This window comes from Somniosus microcephalus, unplaced genomic scaffold (genome assembly GCF_052327205.1).
Source record: "Somniosus microcephalus isolate GS21.2 unplaced genomic scaffold, FLI_Smic_1.0 unresolved_chr4, whole genome shotgun sequence".
Taxonomy (NCBI): domain Eukaryota; kingdom Metazoa; phylum Chordata; class Chondrichthyes; order Squaliformes; family Somniosidae; genus Somniosus; species Somniosus microcephalus.
The window spans coordinates 11,393,798-11,413,196 of record NW_028225182.1 but is presented as its reverse complement, the minus strand read 5'-3'; the positions used below and the strand labels follow the sequence as shown (position 1 = coordinate 11,413,196).

The window sequence follows — 19,399 nt, the reverse complement described above, 5'->3', positions numbered from 1 at the left end:
AAACACGGGGAGAATGTGGAAACTCCACACAGACAGTCACCCGAGGCCGGATTTGAACCCGGGTCCCTGGCGCTGTGAGGCAACAGTGCTAACCACTATGCTGGCGAGTTATCTCCTCCATGGAGGTTGCCAACCTTTCCATGGTGCTGCGTTCATGCACCAGTGACTCCACAAAGGCTCTGCTCATGGTCGCTATGGACTCCTCCATTCGCTCCACATTCGCAGCGACCCTGGAGACAAAACCTGCCAGAGACTCCTGCATCTGTGCATGGCGATCCATCAGCTCTTCTCTTGCGGATGGACCCAGAGGCAGAGGGTCGAGATGCAGCACAGCTGAGCTGAGCTGGCAGAGCCCTGCGCCCTCCAACGAGGACTCTCCACTGCTGTCCCTGTCTCCAGAATCTGCTGAGGCTCACTTGTCAGCTGTGAAACACCAGGTGACAACACTACTCTATGTCCCAAAGGTCCCCCCGAGGTGTGAGTGTCTGCGCTGGTGCTGGGTGTGCCTACTTCTGCTGATGCTGCACCCTCAGAGGTTGGAGCTTCCTCTGAGGAATCTGGCTGCACAGCCTCTTCCTCCTCCACATTGAGGACGGGGGCTCTGGATGGTACTGTGGGGGAGTCAAGGAAGGAGTTACAGATGTAATGCCAAGGTTCCTCTGGTGACTCCCAGCGAGTTGGCATCTGCTGACACCTGCATCCATGCAGCATTGGTCTCAGTGGGAGGCCTCTTCCTCCCTGACCTAGGGAAGAGGACCTCCCTGTGGGCCCTAGCCCCATCCAATAATGCCTGCAGTGAAGCCTCCTCGAATTTTAAGGCAGCTCGGGGTCTGGCACTGGCACAGCTGCTGCAGGCTCCTCTGCCATCCTGTATGGTTCATTTGGAAGCCTTCAGAGGATGCAGTGCTTGCCATGGACCTTGAAAGCACCACGAATGATGACATCATACTGTGGGGATATCTGACTCGATTTAGACAATTAGCAAGGCTTCCCACATGCTTGGAATTAATTGGCCAATTGAGGGAAAATTGCATGGGGCGGGCTGACACTTTATTATGTGTGTCAGAAACCCCACATTTGGGGAAATCCGACCATTTCCCACACAAGCCGAAAATCGGGGCCACTGTCTCTCTCAGACTCACTCTCTGATACACAGTCTCTCTGACTCTCTCTCTGATACACTGTCTCTCTGACCATCTCTCTCTCTCTCTCACACTCTCTCTCAGACTCACTCTCTCACACACTGTCTCTCTGACTCACTCTCTCACACACTGTCTCTCTCAGACTCACTCTCTCACACACTGTCTCTCTCAGGCTCACTCTCTCACACACTGTCTCTCTCAGACTCTCTCTCACACACTGTCTCTCTCAGACTCTCTCACACACTGTCTCTCTCAGACTCTCACACACTGTCTCTCAGACTCACTCTCTCACACACAGTCTCTCTCAGACTCACTCTCTCACACACTGTCTCTCAGACTCACTCTCTCAGACACTGTCTCTCAGACTCACTCTCTCTCACACTGTCTCTCTCAGACTCACTCTCTCACACACTGTCTCTCTCAGACTCACTCTCTCAGACACTGTCTCTCAGACTCACTCTCTCACACACTGTCTCTCTCAGGCTCACTCTCTCATACACTGTCTCTCTCAGACTCACTCTCTCAGACACTGTCTCTCTCAGACTCACTCTCTCAGACACTGTCTCTCTGACTCACTCTCTGATACACAGTCTCTCTGACTCTCTCTCTCACATACTGTCTCTCTCAGACTCACTCTCTCACACACTGTCTCTCTCAGGCTCACTCTCTCACACACTGTCTCTCTCAGACTCACTCTCTCACACACTGTCTCTCTCAGACTCACTCTCTCACACACTGTCTCTCTCAGACTCACTCACACTGTCTCTCTGACTCACTCTCTGATACACTGTCTCTCTCTCACTCTCTCTCAGGCTCACTCTCTCATACACTGTCTCTCTCAGACTCACTCTCTCACAAACCGTCTCTCTCAGGCTCACTCTCTCATACACTGTCTCTCTCAGACTCACTCTCTCACACACTGTCTCTCAGACTCACTCTCTCACACACTGTCTCTCTCAGACTTTCTCTCATTCTGTCTCACTCAGACTCACTCTCTCACACATATAGAAGACAGGAGCAGGAGTAGACCATTCGGCCCCTCGAGACTGCTCCGCCATTCAATGAGATCATGGCTGATCATCCAAATTCAGTACCCTGTCTCTGCTTTCTCCCCATATCCCTTGATCCCTTTAGCCTTAAGAAATATATCCAACTCCTTCTTGAATATATTTAATGAATTGGCCTCCACTGCCTTCTGTGGTAGAGAATTCCACAGGTTCACCACTTTCTGGGTGAAGAAATTCCTCCTTATCTCAGTCCTAAATGGCTTACCCCTTATCCATAGACTGTGACCCCTGGTTCTTTACTCCTTGGCCATCGGGAACATCTTCCTGCATCTAGCCTGTCCAGTCCTGTTAGAATTTTATATGTTTCAATGAGATCCCCTCTCGTTCTTCTAAATTGCAGCGAGTATAAGCCCAATCGATCCAATCTCTCCTCATACGTCATTCCTGCCATCCCAGGTAACAGTCTGGTGAATCTTCACTGCACTCCCTCCATGGCAAGAACACCCTTCCTCAGATAAGGCGACCAAAACTGCACACAATACTCAAGGTGAGGTCTCACCAAGCCCCGGTACAACTGCAGCAAGACATCTTTGTTCCTGTACTCGAATCATCTCACTACGAATGACAACATACCATTTACCTTCTTAACCGCATGTTGCACCTGCATGCTCACCTTCAGCGACGGGTGCACAAGGACACCCAGGTCTCGTTGCACTTCCCCTTCTCCCAATCTATTGCCATTCAGATAATCTGCCTTCCTGTTTTTGCCACCAAAGTGGATAACCTCGCTTTTTTCCACATTGTACTGCATCTGCCATGCTTCTGCCCAATCACCCAATCTGTCCAAATCATACTGGAGATTCTCGGCATCCTCCTTACAGCACACATGCCCACCCAGCTTTGTGTCGTCTGCAAACTTGGAGATATTACATCTAGTTCCCTCGTCTAGCTCATTTATATATATTGTGAATAGCTGGTCTCTCACGGTCTCTCTCAGACTCACTCTCACACACTCTCTCTCTCAGACTCACTCTCTCACACACTGTCTCTCTGACTGACTCTCACACACTGTCTGACTCTCTCTCACACACAGTCTCTCTCAGACTCTCTCTCTCATGCACTGTCTCTGTCAGACTTACTCTCTCTCACACTGTCTCTCTCAGACTCTCTCTCTCTCACTGTCTCTCTGACTGACTCTCACACACTGTCTGACTCTCTCTCACACACAGTCTCTCTCAGACTCTCTCTCTCACGCACTGTCTCTGTCAGACTTACTCCCTCACACACAGCCTCTGGGTCTCTCTCTCGCACACGGTCTCTGTCAGACTCTCACTTCTTCTTAGGCAGTCCCTTGGAACAGAGGATGACTTGCTTCATTACTGATAATTAGTTCTCAAGTGACTGATGAGTCCAATGCAGGACCTACAGTCTCTGTCACAGGTGGGGCAGACAGTGCTTGAAGGGGCGGGTGGGGTGTGGTGCCTGGGTTGACGTGCGCTCCTTCCACTGTTTGCTCTTGGCTTCCGCTTTCTCCCGTCGAAGAGACTCGAGGTGTTTGGCGCCTTCCTGGATGCTTCTCCTCCACTTTGTGTGGTTTTGGGCCAGGGATTCCCAGGTGTTGGTGGGGATGTTGCACTTTTTCAAGGAGGTTTTTAGGGTGCCCTTGAAGCATTTCCTCTGCCCACCTGGGGCTCTCATGCCGTGTTGGAGCTCCGAGTAGAGCGCTTGTTTTGGGAGTCTCGTATCGAGCATGCGGACGATGTGGCCCATCCATCGGAGCTGATCGAGCGTGGTCAAAGCTTCAATACTGGGGATGTTGCCTGAGCGAGAGCACATACATTCATGCGCCTATCCTGCCAATGGATTTGCAGGATCTTGCGGAGGCAGCGTTGGAGGTACCTCTCCAGGGCTTTGAGTTGCCTGTTGGACATGGTCCATATCTCTGAAGCATACAGGAGGGCGGGAATCGCGACTGCTCTGTAGACCATGAGCTTGGTGCCGGGTTCGACGCCCTGGTCTTCAAACATGCTCTTCCTCAGGCGACTGAAAACTGCACCGGCAAACTGAAGGTGGAGTTGGACTTCATCACTGCCTCTGAGTCTCACTCTCTCACACACCATCTCTCAGACTCACTCTCTCACACACTGTCTCTCTCAGACTCACTCTCTCACACACTGTCTCTTTTAGACTCACTCTCTCACACACTGTCTCTCTCAGACTCACTCTCTCTCACAGTCTCTCTCAGACCCACTCTCTCTCAGAAGGTTGTGATTTCAAGTCCCATTCCAAAGACTTGAGCACATAAAGCTATGCTGACACTCCAGTGCAGTGCTGAGGGAGTTCTGCACTGTCGGAGGTGCAGTCTTTCAGATGAGACGTTAAACCGAGATCCCGTCTACTCTCTCAGGTGGATGTAAATGATCCCATGGCACTATTTCGAGGATGACCAGCGGTCTTGGCCAATATTTATCCCTCAACCAACATAACAGAAACAGATTATCTCGTCATTATCACATTGCTGTTTGTGGGAGCTTGCTGTGCACTAATTGGCGGCTGCGTTTCCCACATTACAACAGCAACTCCACTTCAAAAGTACTTCAAAGTACTTTCTTTGTTATTATTGCTATTGTCATACATTCCTATCGCACTTTTACCCGGAATTACATTGAATTTACAGCACGGAAACAGGCCATTGGGCCCAACTGGTGTATCGCGGTGTTTGTGATTGACACAAGCCTCCTCCCAGCCCTCTTCACCTCACCTTTCAGCATCTCCTTCTATTCCTTTCACCCTCAGCTGCTGATCAAGCTGCCCCTCAAATGGGCCTGTGCTGTTCACCTCAACTGCTCCTTGTGGGAACGAGTTCCACATTCTAACCACTCTCTGGGCAAAGAAATTTCTCCTGAATGCCCGGTGGGATTTATTAATGGCCAGCTTGTATTTATGGAGCCTAGTTCTGGTCTCCCCCCCCAAGTGGAAGAATCTCTCCACGTCTACCCTATCAAACCCTTTCATAATCTTATAGAACTCTGAGCTCACCCCTCAGCCCTCTCTTTTCTACAGGCCTGTTCTGCCTTTCCTGAAAATTATAACCTCTTAGTTTTGGTATCAACCTTGTAAATCTTTTTTGCATCTTCTTCAGTGTCTCTCCATCCTTTTTATAATATGGAGACCAGAACTGTGAAATTAAAGTTAAATGTGGTCTAACCAAGGTTCAATACAAGTTTAACAAACCTTGTCTGCTTTTCAATTCGATCCCTTTAGAAACAAACTCAAGGGGTTGGTTTGTTTTTTTTGGCCTTATTAACCTGGGTCGCTACTTTTAGTGATTTGAGTATCTGTCCCCCAGATCACTTTGATCATCTGCCCCAGTTAGACTATTAATTTCCAAGCAGTCTGTGGCCTCCTTATTCTTCCTATGAAAATGTAAAATCTCTCACTTATCTCTGTAGAAATTCGTTTGCCAATTACACGCCCATTCTGCAAGTTTATTAATGTTCTCTTGTATTTTGTCGCAGTCTTTCCCAGTATTAACTATACTCCCCCAATTTGGTGTCATCTGCAAATTTTGAAATTGTATTTCCGATTCTCAAGTCCAAACCATTTGTGTAAATTGTGAACAGTGCTCCCAGCACCGATCCTTGTGGAACACCACTTCCCAACATTTTCCAGTCAGGGTAGCTCCCCTTAACCCTGACTCTCTGTTTTCCATTCTGCATCCAGCTTGCTATCCATTCTGCTACCAGTCCCCTGACTCCACATGCTCTGACCATAGTCATGAGTCTACGATGCGGTACCTTATCGAAGGCCTTTGGAAAATCCTAATCTATTACATCTACTGTATTATCCTTGTCTTCTCTTTGTTACTACTTCACAGAATTGAATAAGGTTGGTCATGCATGACCTTCCCTTTTGAAATCCATCCTGACTATTCTTTATTACGTTTTCTGTTTCCACATGTTTTTCTACTGTGGGTACATTGCAGGATATTGTCATACATGCTTAGTGGCCGCATGTGGGGGTATCATAGATATTGTTGACATGAATCAACTGAGCGGCCTGCGGTTGGCGCTGTCCAGGGAGAGTATGAAAACTCGGGCACGGGCCCAACTTGCGCAGGACATACTTAACAGGAACTAATGAAGGACACAACTGGACCTCCATCTTGTAAAACATTTGATTAAAGCTTTGTTTAATGCTTAGACCAAGTGCCCAGTAGTTTTCTTACGTCTTTCCCTGTTCTGTGGAGGTATTGTATGATATGGGATATACCTCAAACATCCATTGCCTTTATTACCGCTACAATTGACGATTCCAACGCTCTCCTGGCCAGCGTCCCACCTTCTCCATTCCGTAAACTGCAGGTCATCCAAAACTCTGCTGTCCGTGTCCAACTCGCACCAAGTCCCGTTCACCCATCACCCCTGTGCTCGCTGACCTACATTGCCTCCCGGTTAGGCAATGGCTCAATTTAAAATTCTCATCCTTGTTTTCAAATCGCTCCAGGGCCTCGTCTCTCCCTATCTTTGTAATCTCTTGCAGCCCCACAAAACTCCCTCCGAGGTATCTGTGCTCCTCTAATTCCGGCCTCTTGAACATCCCTGATTTTAATCACTCCTCCATTAGTGGCCGTGCCTTCAGCTGCCTAGGCCCTAAGCTCTGAATTTCCTCTCTAATCCTTTCTACCTCTCTTTCCTCCTTTAAACCTTTGAACAACATTTTGGCAATCTGCCCTAATGTGCCTCGTTGTCAAATTTTGTCTGAAATGCTCCGGTGAATCATCCTGGGACTTCTTACCATTTTTAGTACGTTAAAGACGCTATATAAATACAAGTTGTTGTTGTATTACCCTCATGTCGAAGCTTTGTAGGACAATGTCACATATCCCTATTGCCCTTATTGAGGTACTGTAGGATATTGTCATATAAATCTCTATTGCCCTTTTTGAGATATTGGAGGATATTGTCATTTATTCCTATTGCCCTTACTGAGGTATTGTAGGATATTGTCATATATCCCTATTGCCCTTATTGAAGTATTGTAGGATATTGTCATATATCCCTATTGCTCTTATTGAGGTATTGGAGGATATTGTCATATATCCCTCTTGCTCTTATTGAGGTATTGGAGGATATTGTCATATATTCCTATTGCCCTTATTGAGATATTGTAGGATATTGTCATATATCACTATTGCCCTTATTGAGGTATTGGAGTATAGTGTCATATATCCCTACTGCCCTTATTGAGGTCTTGGAGGATATTGTCATATATCCCTATTGCCATTATTGAGGTATTGTAGGATATTGTCATATATCCCTATTGCCCTTATTGATGTATTGTAGGATATTGTCATATATCCCTATTGCCCTTATTGAGGTCTTGGAGGATATTGTCATATATCCCTATTGCCGTTATTGAGGTATTGGAGGATATTGTCATATATCCCTATTGCCCATATTGAGGTCTTGGAGGATATTGTCATATATCCCTATTACTGTTATTGAGGTATTGTAGGATATTGTCATATATCCCTATTGCCCTTATTGAGGTATTGTAGGATATTGTCATATATCCCTATTGCCCTGATGTGGAATATGAGAAGCACAGGACATAGAAACAGGAAGAGGCCCTTCAGCTCATCGAGCCTGTTCCTTCATTCAATGAGATCGAGGCTGATCTGTGTCCTAACTCCATCCACCCGACTTAGCTCCAGATCCCTTAATACTCTTGGCGATGATAAATCTATCGAACTCAGATATGAAATTATTATTTGCGCTGACTTCTACTGCTTTTTGTGGGAGAGGGTTCCACACTTCTACCACCCTTTGTGTGAAGAAGTGTTTCCTAAATTCTCTCCTGAATGGCCTGGCTCTGATTTTAAGGTTATTACCCGTTGTTCGAGACTCCTCCACCAGTGGAAATAGTTTTTCTCTATCTATCCTATCAATTCCTTTCAAAATCCTGGAAACCTCAATCAACTCACCCCTTAACCTTCTATATTCCAGGAACAGAAGCCAGGTTTATGTAATCTCGCCTCATACTTTAACCCTTGGTCCCAGTTAACATGCTCCAAGTCCAGGATATCCTTTACCAGGTGCGGTGCCCAGAACTGTACACAGTGCTCCAGATGAGAACTAACCAGGGCTTTGTAAAGCTCTAGCAATCCCCCTTGTATTCTGGCCCTCTCGATATAAATTGGGTGAGTAGCGCCACCTGTTAGCACCTAAAGAGGCAGGCAGTGGCTGTAGCGCCACTGGCTGCACCTCCCGCGATATTCAGGAGGGGCGCTAGTGGTGGCGTTAGCCTGTTGCGCTGCGCCGCCACCGATGACGTCATCGAAGTGCGCAGTGCCCCGTTCGCGATATTTGGTAGCGAATGGCGCAGTTGCGCGGTTGGCTACTGTGGTAAACCACTGTTTGTATTCCTGTTTGTCCTGTTTGTCTTCCACTGTGTACATGCCTGGACATGCCTCGGCTGACTCCTCCCACAGGTCCTAGTATAAAGGTGACTGCTCCCCAGCCCTTGTATCCTGGACCGGTCGACCACTCAAGGCAGACCTCCATTCTGTTGTTAATAAAAGCCTTTGGTTACTCTTCTAACTCTCAGTCTTTTATGAGTAATTGATAGCGCATCAGCTACCCGCACCCGGTTCACGGGGCCTTACTGTGCCGGCAGTGGCGCAAGTTAAGGTGGAGGTGCGGGGCGGCCGCCTGTCAGCACCTCCGTCCCCGGCCTCCTAACCCCACCCCCCGCAGCATTGCCAGCTGTTTCCCGAGAGCCCGGCACTTCTCCTTGGTGCCGGGCTCATTTCCCAGCACTCGCGATTGGTGTTCGCGCTGTTGCAGGCACCTCCCCCTTAACAGTGGGAGGAAGGCCTGCAGTACCGCAACGTGCTGTGCCGCAGTGTGTGGCGCTGCGGCACGTTGCACTGCGATAATCAGTTTCAGCGCCCTAAGAGGGACGCGGAGCGCCTCGAGTCTCGCCCCGTGTCCCTCGAGGGGCACTGAAACTGAATTTCTGGCGATCGGTATTACTCCGATCGCTGCACTAAATCCTGCGCTCAGGCGACTTTTGCGCCACTTTGGCGCCACAACCCAATTTCTAGGCAAAGGCTCACATTCCATTGGCTTTGTTGATTATTTTTTGTACCTGATCACTATATTTTAGTGATCTCTTTACACAAACCCCTAAATGACTTTGGACCTTCACTGCTCCCAGCTTTCCACCATTTAAACAATACTCACATCTGTCTTTCTTTGGTCCAGAATGGATGACCTCACATTTAACTGTTGAAATCCACCTGCCTCAGTTTTGCCCACTCAGTTAATCTATCAATGTCTCTTTGTAATTTTATGCTCCCCTCTGCACTACTTACTGTGCCACCTATCTTTGTGTCATCGGCAAACCTGGATATATGGCTCTCTATTATGTTATCCCTGTCATTAATAAATATAGTGAATAGTTGACCCCCAGCACAGATTCTTGTGGACACCACAAGTCACTTCCTTCCAATTCGAGTACATTCCCACTGTCCCTACTCTCTGTCTCCCACCGCCTAACCAATCTCCTAACGAGCCCAATAATTTGCCTTCAATTCCATGACCTTTAATTTTAGCTAACAGTCTCTTATACGGAACCTCATTGAATCCATTCTGGAAGTCCATATACAACATATCCACAGACATTCCTCTGTCTACTACTTCAGCTAATTCCTCAAAATTCAATGAGGTTCGTTAGACATGACCTGCCCTCTACACATCCATATTGCCTCTCTCTAATCAACTCACATTTCTCTCTGTGCTCAGTCACTTTGTCCTTGGCTGTAGGAGATTGTCATATATTCCTATCTCCCGTGTGGATGTATTACAGGATATTGTCAAACATCCTTTATCTCCAATACAAGTTCGAGGTGAAGGGAAACAGTGAAAAAACCTTTGACTTCGTTCAATAAAGTTATAATCAATCAGATACTGACATATAACCCCTTCCATGCAGTGTATATGAGATATCGGTACCAATAAAACTCACACACCCCAGAGATACCGGCTTTGCTCCTCAAAGAGTCGATTTGAAGAGTTTCCCTTTTTTATTACTCTGAGCTTCAGATTGCTGTATTCTTATATTTTTCATATTGGGACACGTGTGGGAATCATAAACCATCACTCCCTCCCTGTGTGTATCCTGATGATACAGTGGTTCTCATTTGTTCGGGAAGCCTTGGATGTTTGATCGCTTCCAACCTTTATTACAAAGACAACGTTTGTCTCTTCTCCACACGAGCAGTCGAAATTCCTGCTTCACACTCCCCCCTGCTGTGATAAAAGTCTGTCTCTTTCAGTGTGTGTCTTTCTCTCGTGTGTTTTAAACTTGCTCCATCCGGATGGACGACCCGGCATCGAACTCGGCACCAGCTAAGAACACGGCAACGGCACACCCAGCCCCGTCGACCCTGCAAAGTCCTCCTCACCAACATCTGGGCAATTGTGCCAGAATTGGGAGAGCTGTGACACAGACTAGTCAAGCAACAGCCTGACATAGTCATAGTCACAGAATCTTACCTTTCAGCCAATGCCCCAAACTCCTCCATCACTATCCCTGGGTATGTCCTGTCCCACCGGCAGGACAGACCCACCAGGGGTGGCGGCACTGTGGTATACAGTCGGGAGGGAGTGGCCCTGGGAGTCCTCAACATTGACTCCGGACCCCATAAAAGTCTCGTTGCTTCAGGTCAAGCATAGGCAAGGAAACCTCCTGCTGATTACCACCTCCCTCCCACCCTCAGCTGATGAATCAGTGCTCCTCCATGTTGAACACCACTTGGAAGAAGCACTGAGAGTAACAAGGGCACAGAATGTACTCTGGGTGGGGGACTTCAATGTCCATCACCATGAGTGGTTCGGTAGCACCACTACTGACCGAGCTGGCTGAGTCCGGAAAGACATATCTGCCAGTCTGGGCCTCCGGCAGGTGGTGAGAGAACCAAAATGAGGGAAAAACCTACTTGACCTCGTCCTCACCAATCTACCTGTCGCAGATGGATCTTTCCATGACAGCATTGGCAGCAGCGACCACCGCACAGTCACTGAGGAGACGACGTCACGTCTTCACACCAAGAACACCCTCCATCATGTTGTGTGGCACTACCACCGTGCTAATTGGGACAGATTCAGAGCAGATCTAGCAGCTCAAAACTGGGCATCCATGCGGCACTGTGGGCCATCAGCAACAGCAGAATAGTATTCAACCACAATCTGTACCACCAAGGCCTGGCCTGGTTCAATAAAGAGTGCAGATAACCATGCCAGGAGTAGCAGCAGGCATACCAAAAATGAAGTGCTAAAAAGCGGAAACAGCATGCTATAGACAGGGTGAAGTGGTCCCACAATCAATGGATCAGACCAAAGCTCTGCAGTCCTGCCACATTCAGTCGTGAATGGTGGTGGACAATTAAACAACTAACGGGAGGAGGAGGCACCATGAATATCCCCATCCTCAATGATGGCGGAGCCCAGCACGTGAGTGCAAAAACACGGCTGAAGCGTTTACCACCACGTTTATCACCATCTCACCCCCTCTCACTCTCTCTTCGCCCTCTCTCTCTCCCTCCCCTCTCTCTCCCTCCCCTCTCTCTCCCGCCCCCTCTCTCTCCCGCCCCCTCTCTCTCCCGAACCCGTTCTCTCTCTACCTCCGTTCTCTCGCTCATCCTCTCTATCACTCCCTCCCCGCTCTCTCTCCCTCCCCCTCTCTCTCCCTCCCCACTCCCTCTCTTTCTCTCCCTCCCCCTCCCTCTCTTTCTCTCTCTCCCTCGCTCCCCCCCTCTCCCACCCTACGATTCACACTGTTGTCTCCCTATTAATGTGTCCAGTTTTAGATGTGGCCGTGTAATAATACTGAGTAATGTCGATGTAATGAGTACAGACTCTGAACACAAAGCTTCCTGTGGGTAATTGGGGAGAGGAACACCAGCAGACTCTGCAGGAATTCCCACTGGGAGCACAAATTCATAACATCAACTAGTTTATGTCGATTAGATTTGATTGGCTTTCAGGGATATATTTTTACATCAATTTAAACATCAACCCACAGCTGTACGATGGGGTTAATTATGAGGTCATTGTGATGAAATATTCCATTCATCACTGCCTGTGACTGTGGTTGGTTTCAGGTTCCCCCTTACCATTGTATTGCCTGTGACTGGTTGGTTTCAGGTTTCTCCTCACCATTGTATTGTGTATTGGAATGTATTGAATGTGTTGTGTGTAGGGCTCCGCCCATACCTGGCCTCTATGTAAGCCAGCTCAGTCTGGCCTCACAGCCAGTACTGCAGACCTCCAGGGAAGATACCTCTCTCCACTGCGTGTTATCTTCTAAGTTAATAAAAGCCTTGTTTTGTTTCGCTAACATCGAGTCTCGGGATGATTGAGGAACATCAATTTTATTAACTTATTTTTCAACACAATGGATCAACTCCTGAAACCCGAACGTTTGGATTTGGATCAGCATGCTCCGGACGCATCAGCACGCTTCGGACACTGGTTTATGTGTATGGAATTCTTCCTGGACAATTCCGCAGCCGTCAAAGACGCTACGGACGCTGCGAGTATGAAACTCGGAATTCTGCGGAATTGGGTAAGCCACCAGGTTTACCCCCTCATCCAAGACGCCGACACGTACCTGGCCGCCTGCGACATCTTAAAGGCACATTACCAGCAGCCTACGAATGAGGTGTATGCTAGGCATCTGCTCGCCACTTGCGCACAGCGACCTGGGGAATCGGTGGAGGAGTTCCTAGGCACCCTGAAAATGCTTGGCAAAGACTGCAAGTGCCGAGATGTAAAAGCCGCAGTGTACACCGACGAGCTTGTTCGCGATGCCTTTATCACAGGCCTCAGCTCCACTTACATCCGGCAAAGACTGCTGGAAAAAACGGGATTGGACCTGAAACAGGCTGCGGACACCGCGCGATCACTGGATGTGGCCCAGAGAAACTCGGACGCCTACTCTTCAGCCCGTGCCGTCCACGCCGCCACGTGTGCACCAAGGGCGCCGCCATCTTGGAAGGCATCTTCCCCGCCCGGCAGCCCGACACCGTCGGGGCCCCGCTCTCCCCCCCAGAAGCCCTACGACAGCCGCGACGCGTCGGGGACCCAACTGCTACTTCTGCGGGCAGCCAAAGCACACCAGAAACCTGTGCCCGGCGAAAGGCACCACCTGCTTTAAGTGCGGTAAGAACGGGCACTTTGGGAAGGTGTGCAGAGGGAACCCCGCTGGAAAACCAAAACACGCCACCGCCGCGTGTGCGCCGTGGGAGCGGCCATCTTGGACGCCATCTTGCCTGACCTCGTGGGGTCGCCATCTTGTGAGCAGACAGCGCGGACGCCATCTTGTCTCGATCAGGGCCCTACAGTGGCATCGGTCACAGTGGACCAGACCAGGCCCCACCCGCTATCCAAATCAATGGTGGACATCGAGGTAAACGGGTGCGGGGTTAAATGTTTAATTGACAGTGGAAGCAAGGAGAGTTTTATCCACCCGGAACTGGCACGACAACTCTCCCTAAAGGTGGTCCCTACTCGGGGTACCATCTCTATGGCTGATAAAACCCAGACATCGACCATTCTGGGTTACTGCACGGTACAATTGTCCGTTAACGGGACTGTATACGATAATTTTAAAGTATTAATCATGAAGAATCTATGCGCGAGCGTGATCTTGGGCCTGGATTTCCAGTGCAACCACCAAAGCATCACGCTCAAGTACGGTGGGTCCCAGCCGCCCCTCACAGTGTGCAGCCTGGCTACCCTGAAGGTAAAGCCGCCTTCGCTATTCGCGAACCTCACCCCTAACTGCCGGCCAATAGCGACCAAAAGCAGGAGGTACAGCTGGGAGGACAGGCGGTTTATCGCAACCGAGATAGACAGGCTCCTGAAAGAGCGCATTATTGAATGCAGCTATAGCCCGTGGCGCGCCCAAGTGGTGGTGGTAAGGGGTAGCGAGAAGAAATGGATGGTGATCGACTATAGCCAAACGATCAACAGGTACACCCAACTAGACGCCTACCCGCTACCCCGCATATCAGAAATGGTGAACCAAATCGCCCAATACCGGGCGTTCTCCACCATCGACCTCAAGTCAGCGTACCACCAGCTCCCTATCAGACCAGAGGACCGCCCGTACACCGCCTTCGAGGCGAACGGACGCCTCTACCAATTCCTCAGAGTCCCCTTTGGGGTGACGAATGGGGTCTCGGTCTACCAGAGGGAGATGGATCGCATGGTCGATGACCACCACTTGCAGGCAACCTTCCCCTACCTCGACAACGTCACCATCTGCGGTCACAACCAGCAGGATCACGACTCGAACCTCGAGAGGTTCCTGAAAACCGCACAAAAACTCAACCTCACCTACAACGAGGACAAGTGCGTTTTCAACACCACGCGCCTCTGCATACTAGGCAGCGTGGTGGAGAATGGGGAAATCGGACCAGACCCCGACCGATTGCGCCCCCTACGGGAGCTGCCCCTGCCCAACACTCCCAAAGCCCTGAAAAGGTGCCTGGGGTTATTTTCTTATTATTCCCAATGGGTCCCCAACTACTCCGACAAAGCCCGCCCCCTCGTGAAAGCATCCTCTTTTCCGCTCTCTGCTGAGGCCCACGCCGCCTTCAAAAGCATTAAGCAGGATATTGAGCGGGCCACGCTACAGGCAGTGGACGAGAACACTCCATTTCAAGTGGAAAGTGATGCGTCTGACTTTGCCTTGGCGGCCACCCTCAACCAGGCGGGGCGGCCCGTAGCTTTCTTCTCGAGGACCCTCCAAGGGCCCGAGATCAGACACTCCTCCGTGGAAAAGGAGGCCCAAGCCATCGTGGAGGCAGTGCGCCACTGGCGCCACTACCTAGCCGGCAAATGCTTCACCCTACTTACCGACCAGCGGTCGGTAGCGTTTATGTTCAATAACAAACAGAGGGGGAAGATCAAAAATGATAAGATTCTTAGGTGGCGGATCGAGCTCTCCACCTTCGAGTATGACATCATTTACCGGCCAGGGGCCCTTAACGAATCCCCAGATGCCCTCTCATGAGGGATGTGTGCCAGCGCCACCGGGGATCGGCTACAGACCCTCCACAACGACCTCTGCCACCCAGGGGTCACGCGGCTGTTCCACTTCATAAAGTCCCGCAACTTACCCTACTCGATTGAGGAAGTTCGGCCTCTGACCAGGAACTGCCGCACTTGCGCCGAGTGCAAGCCTCGGTTCTACCACCCTGATAGAGCCCACTTAATCAAAGCTACACGGCCCTTTGAGCGGCTCAGCTTAGATTTCAAGGGCCCCCTCCCGTCCGTCGACCGCAATGTTTACTTCCTGAACATTGTGGACGAATACTCCCGGTTCCCATTCGCCTTCCCCTGCCCAGACATGACCAGCGCCACGGTCATTAAATGCCTCAACAGCCTGTTCTGCCTGTTCGGTATGCCGAGCTACATCCACACGGATAGGGGGGTGTCCTTCATGAGTGAAGAGCTACGCCAGTACATGCTGTCCAGGGGTATCGCCACGAGCCGTACCACCAGCTACAACCCCCGGGGTAACGGTCAAGTGGAGCGAGAGAACGGGACAGTATGGAAAGCAGTCACTCTAGCTCTAAGGACCAAGGGCCTCCCTATCTCCCGCTGGCAGGAAGTCCTCTCAGATGTGCTCCATTCGATACGGTCGCTATTGTGTACTGCCACTAATGCCACGCCTCATGAACGAATGTTTAGCTTCCCCCAGAAATCCACCTCAGGCGTATCCATGCCGTCATGGCTCTCCACCCCGGGTCCGGTATTCGTGCGAAGGCATGTGAGGGGCCATAAGACGGACCCTCTCGTGGAGCCAGTGCACCTACTCCACACCAACCCCCAATACGCGTATGTCCGGCACGCCGACGGAAGGGAGGACACCGTGTCAATAAAAGATGTCGCCCCAGCCGGTAACGACAACAACCACGGCAATAGCAGCAACAACGACCACAGCAACTCTTACCCACCCACTACTCTTTCATCACCCCCAGAAGAACATCGACCAACGGCACCCCCACCAACTACCCCTTCAACAACCCTGGTGGTACCCCCGGCAGAGACCCAGGAGGCCACCGGGGACACCCAGCCGACACCCGCGACACCACAACAGCCACGTCGGTCGCAGAGGACTACCAAACCCCCGAACAGACTAAATCTATAGAAGGGGTGAATGTGATTAAATATTCCATTCATCACTGCCTGTGACTGTGGTTGGTTTCAGGTTCCCGCTTACCATTGTATTGCCTGTGACTGTGGTTGGTTTCAGGTTTCTCCTCACCATTGTATTGTGTATTGGAATGTATGGAATGTGTTGTGTGTAGGGCTCCTCCCATACCTGGCCTCTATGTAAGCCAGCTCAGTCTGGCCTCACAGCCAGTACTGCAGACCTCCAGGGAAGATACCTCTCTCCACTGCGTGTTATCTTCTAAGTTAATAAAAGCCTTGTTTTGTTTCGCTAACATCGAGTCTCGGGATTATTGAGGCACATCAGTCATCATCAGCAGTGAGGTCATCAGCTGGCAGGTCAGGTGACCGCTTGAGCCACAAGGCATCACAACCCGATCTGTGACTGGATTCAGAGCCCAAACCCTGTCACAATGGCCTTTTCAAATCAACTTACTGGCTGCTGGAAAACACAGCAGGTAAACTTTGTGTTTGACCGCGAGGAGAGCGAGTGAGAGATTTACAAAACACAATCAACTCTTGTGAAGATCAGTGAGTAAAGGCTGAGAGCTCTGTGCTCGAGCAGACCGTGAGTTTATCAATAGGAGATAGGCCGAGAAATTCCTTTCCCCGAGAATGGGTGCGGGGATCGGGATGGGCTCGCAACACAGGCCCGTTCGGAGGACTGCAGGCTGTTTGCCAACTTCGTGCTGCCGACTCTGCTGAGCACTGAGCACGGGGGGGTGAATAACGCCAAGGGCGCGGGTCCGATCCCCGTACGGGCCATCAGCCTAATTTTATGGTCTTTCCGAAAATATAAAATACAAACTTTAGAAGGAAGCCAATGCAGACAGAATCTCACGGGGGATTTATTTGGATTAACATCCACTGCACCTTTGCCACCGGGGCTGAGAGACACATCTTTCTGTTTATTTGTCTTTCTGGGTTTGCTGATGAAAGTTGAACAGGCGGCCTGTTCCCGATAATGGTCACAAGCAGGTAAGAGACAGACAGAGCGGCTCTGACCCCGCGAGATGGGCAAAAGGCTTCAGTTCAGGAGAAATGCATCAATGAATTGTTCGCCCAGCACCGAGAGAGACAACATCCAGAGAAAAACACAGGAGGAAATCGATTTCAAGTGGATGCCTACCCGCACTTGGTGCCGTGCTTTCGCGAACACGTCTTTTGTGTGCTCGTCTAAAAAATGTCATTTTGTCCGAACAGTTTGCCTGTCGCGAAAGGATCTGAATTGCAAAGGAGCAGGCAGGAAAAACTGCATTGCTGTGCTTGCTGGCAGGAGGCTTGCTGCAGCTTCCCTGGTGGTCTACTGGTTAGGATTCGGCGCTCTCATCGCCGCGGCCCGGGTTCGATTCCCGGTCAGGGAACAGTGCGTTTTGGGGCTGTTTGAATTGCCCGATTTGCAGAGCCTCTCAATCGAGCTTGAGCGCACCACAGTCCGGAAGGGTCAGCGCGCTACCTGCTTCCAGCACGATTTGCTGGAACCACAGTCTCTCCCGCAATTCTCCAAACACCGATGGATTCTTTGGGCGGTTGCCCTCGGTCGGCGCCCGTTGCTCAGACTACGACCTTCCAGGACCTTCCTTTCAGGTGAGATCCCCGTGAGATGATGCCACACTGCAGGTGAGTTCGAACTTACTCGTCGCCACTGTAAAGTCTGCACCTCAATAATACACGCACTTCGGGAGAACAGTTTAACAGGTACTTTACTGAACAAGAGGCAGCTTGAAACTGAAATTACAGAAGCCTGCTAGGGCCTTTTATACAGGGGTGGTCACTGCCAGTATTGCAGTCTAAGACCAGTTATTCCCTTAAAGGTACATACACAACGGAGAACAATAAATCAACCGTCATTGATTCAGGCAGCAAACGGTCCAGCAACCGTGGTTGGTACGCAGATGCCTTCACCCTGTATGTCCGAAATTTCCAGCAACTGGGACAACAAGAATTCAGGTTCCACAGAGATTTGAACTCTGATTGCTGGATTCAGAGTCCAGAGTGCTAACCATTACACCATGGAACCGTTGCTGAAGATTTCATTAGCTCTTTTCTCAAAATCAACAACATTAACGTCTCCACCATTCAACTTTGTCTCGGCCTGGTCTCATCCTTAACTTCAGCTTGCCCAATTGCCCCTCTGCTAAGCCTCGGTTCTGAGCAAATCACACAGCCGCCTTGATGGATCTTGGTTCTCAAAACGCTGCTTCTTTCTCACACTGCTCAGAGCAGCTTGTATTACAGTCCTGCCTGATAAAATGTGTATAAACCTTGCAAGGCACTGCTGCACTAAAGAAATGCAATTGTTAACTTTTTTCGAGAATACGAAGTGCAATGCCTACGTTTCAAGAAGCTCTGCTTTCAATTACAACAAGTATGCCAGCCGAATGCAGCTTGCAAAGAAAATGTTGAGCAATCTGCTGTGGAATCAAATGAAGCACTGAACAACACATATCTTTCTGCTCCGCTCATTTGGAACAGGGAATGAGAGGTTCAGCCTATCATCTGATGTCGAGAACAATAAATCAACCGTCATCGATTCAGGCAGCAAACGGTCCCGTAACCGTGGTTGGTATGCAGATGCCAAGCTTGTATGTCCTAAATTTCCAGCAGCTGGGACAACAAGAATTCAGGTTCCACCAAGATTTGAATTCGGATCGCTGGACTCAAAGTCCAGAGTGCTCACCATTACACCATGGAACCTTTGCTGATAAATTTATTTGAATCTTTTCTTAAAATCAACAACATTACCGTCTCCACCATTATACTTTGTCTCGGCCAGGTCTCATCCTTAACTTCAGCTTGCCCACTTGCCCCTCTGCTAAGCCTCGGTTCTGAGTAAATCACACAGCTGCCTTGATGGCTATCGGTTCACAAATCTCTGTTTCTTTTTCACACTGCTCATGGCAGATTGCATTGCAGTCCTGCCAGGTATAATGAGTATAATCTTTGCAAGGCACTGCTGCACGAAAGATGAGCAATTGTTAACTTTTTTCGAGAATATGAA

The 19,399-nt window shown here is 49.8% G+C and overlaps 1 non-coding gene across 1 annotated transcript; it reads left to right on the top strand.

The window, feature by feature from the left end:
• Positions 1 to 17,690: 17,690 nt before the first annotated feature.
• Positions 17,691 to 17,762, top strand: trnae-cuc (transfer RNA glutamic acid (anticodon CUC)). Its single transcript has one exon. It is a non-coding gene; the product is annotated as a tRNA-Glu (tRNA).
• The last annotated feature ends 1,637 nt before the right edge of the window (positions 17,763 to 19,399 follow it).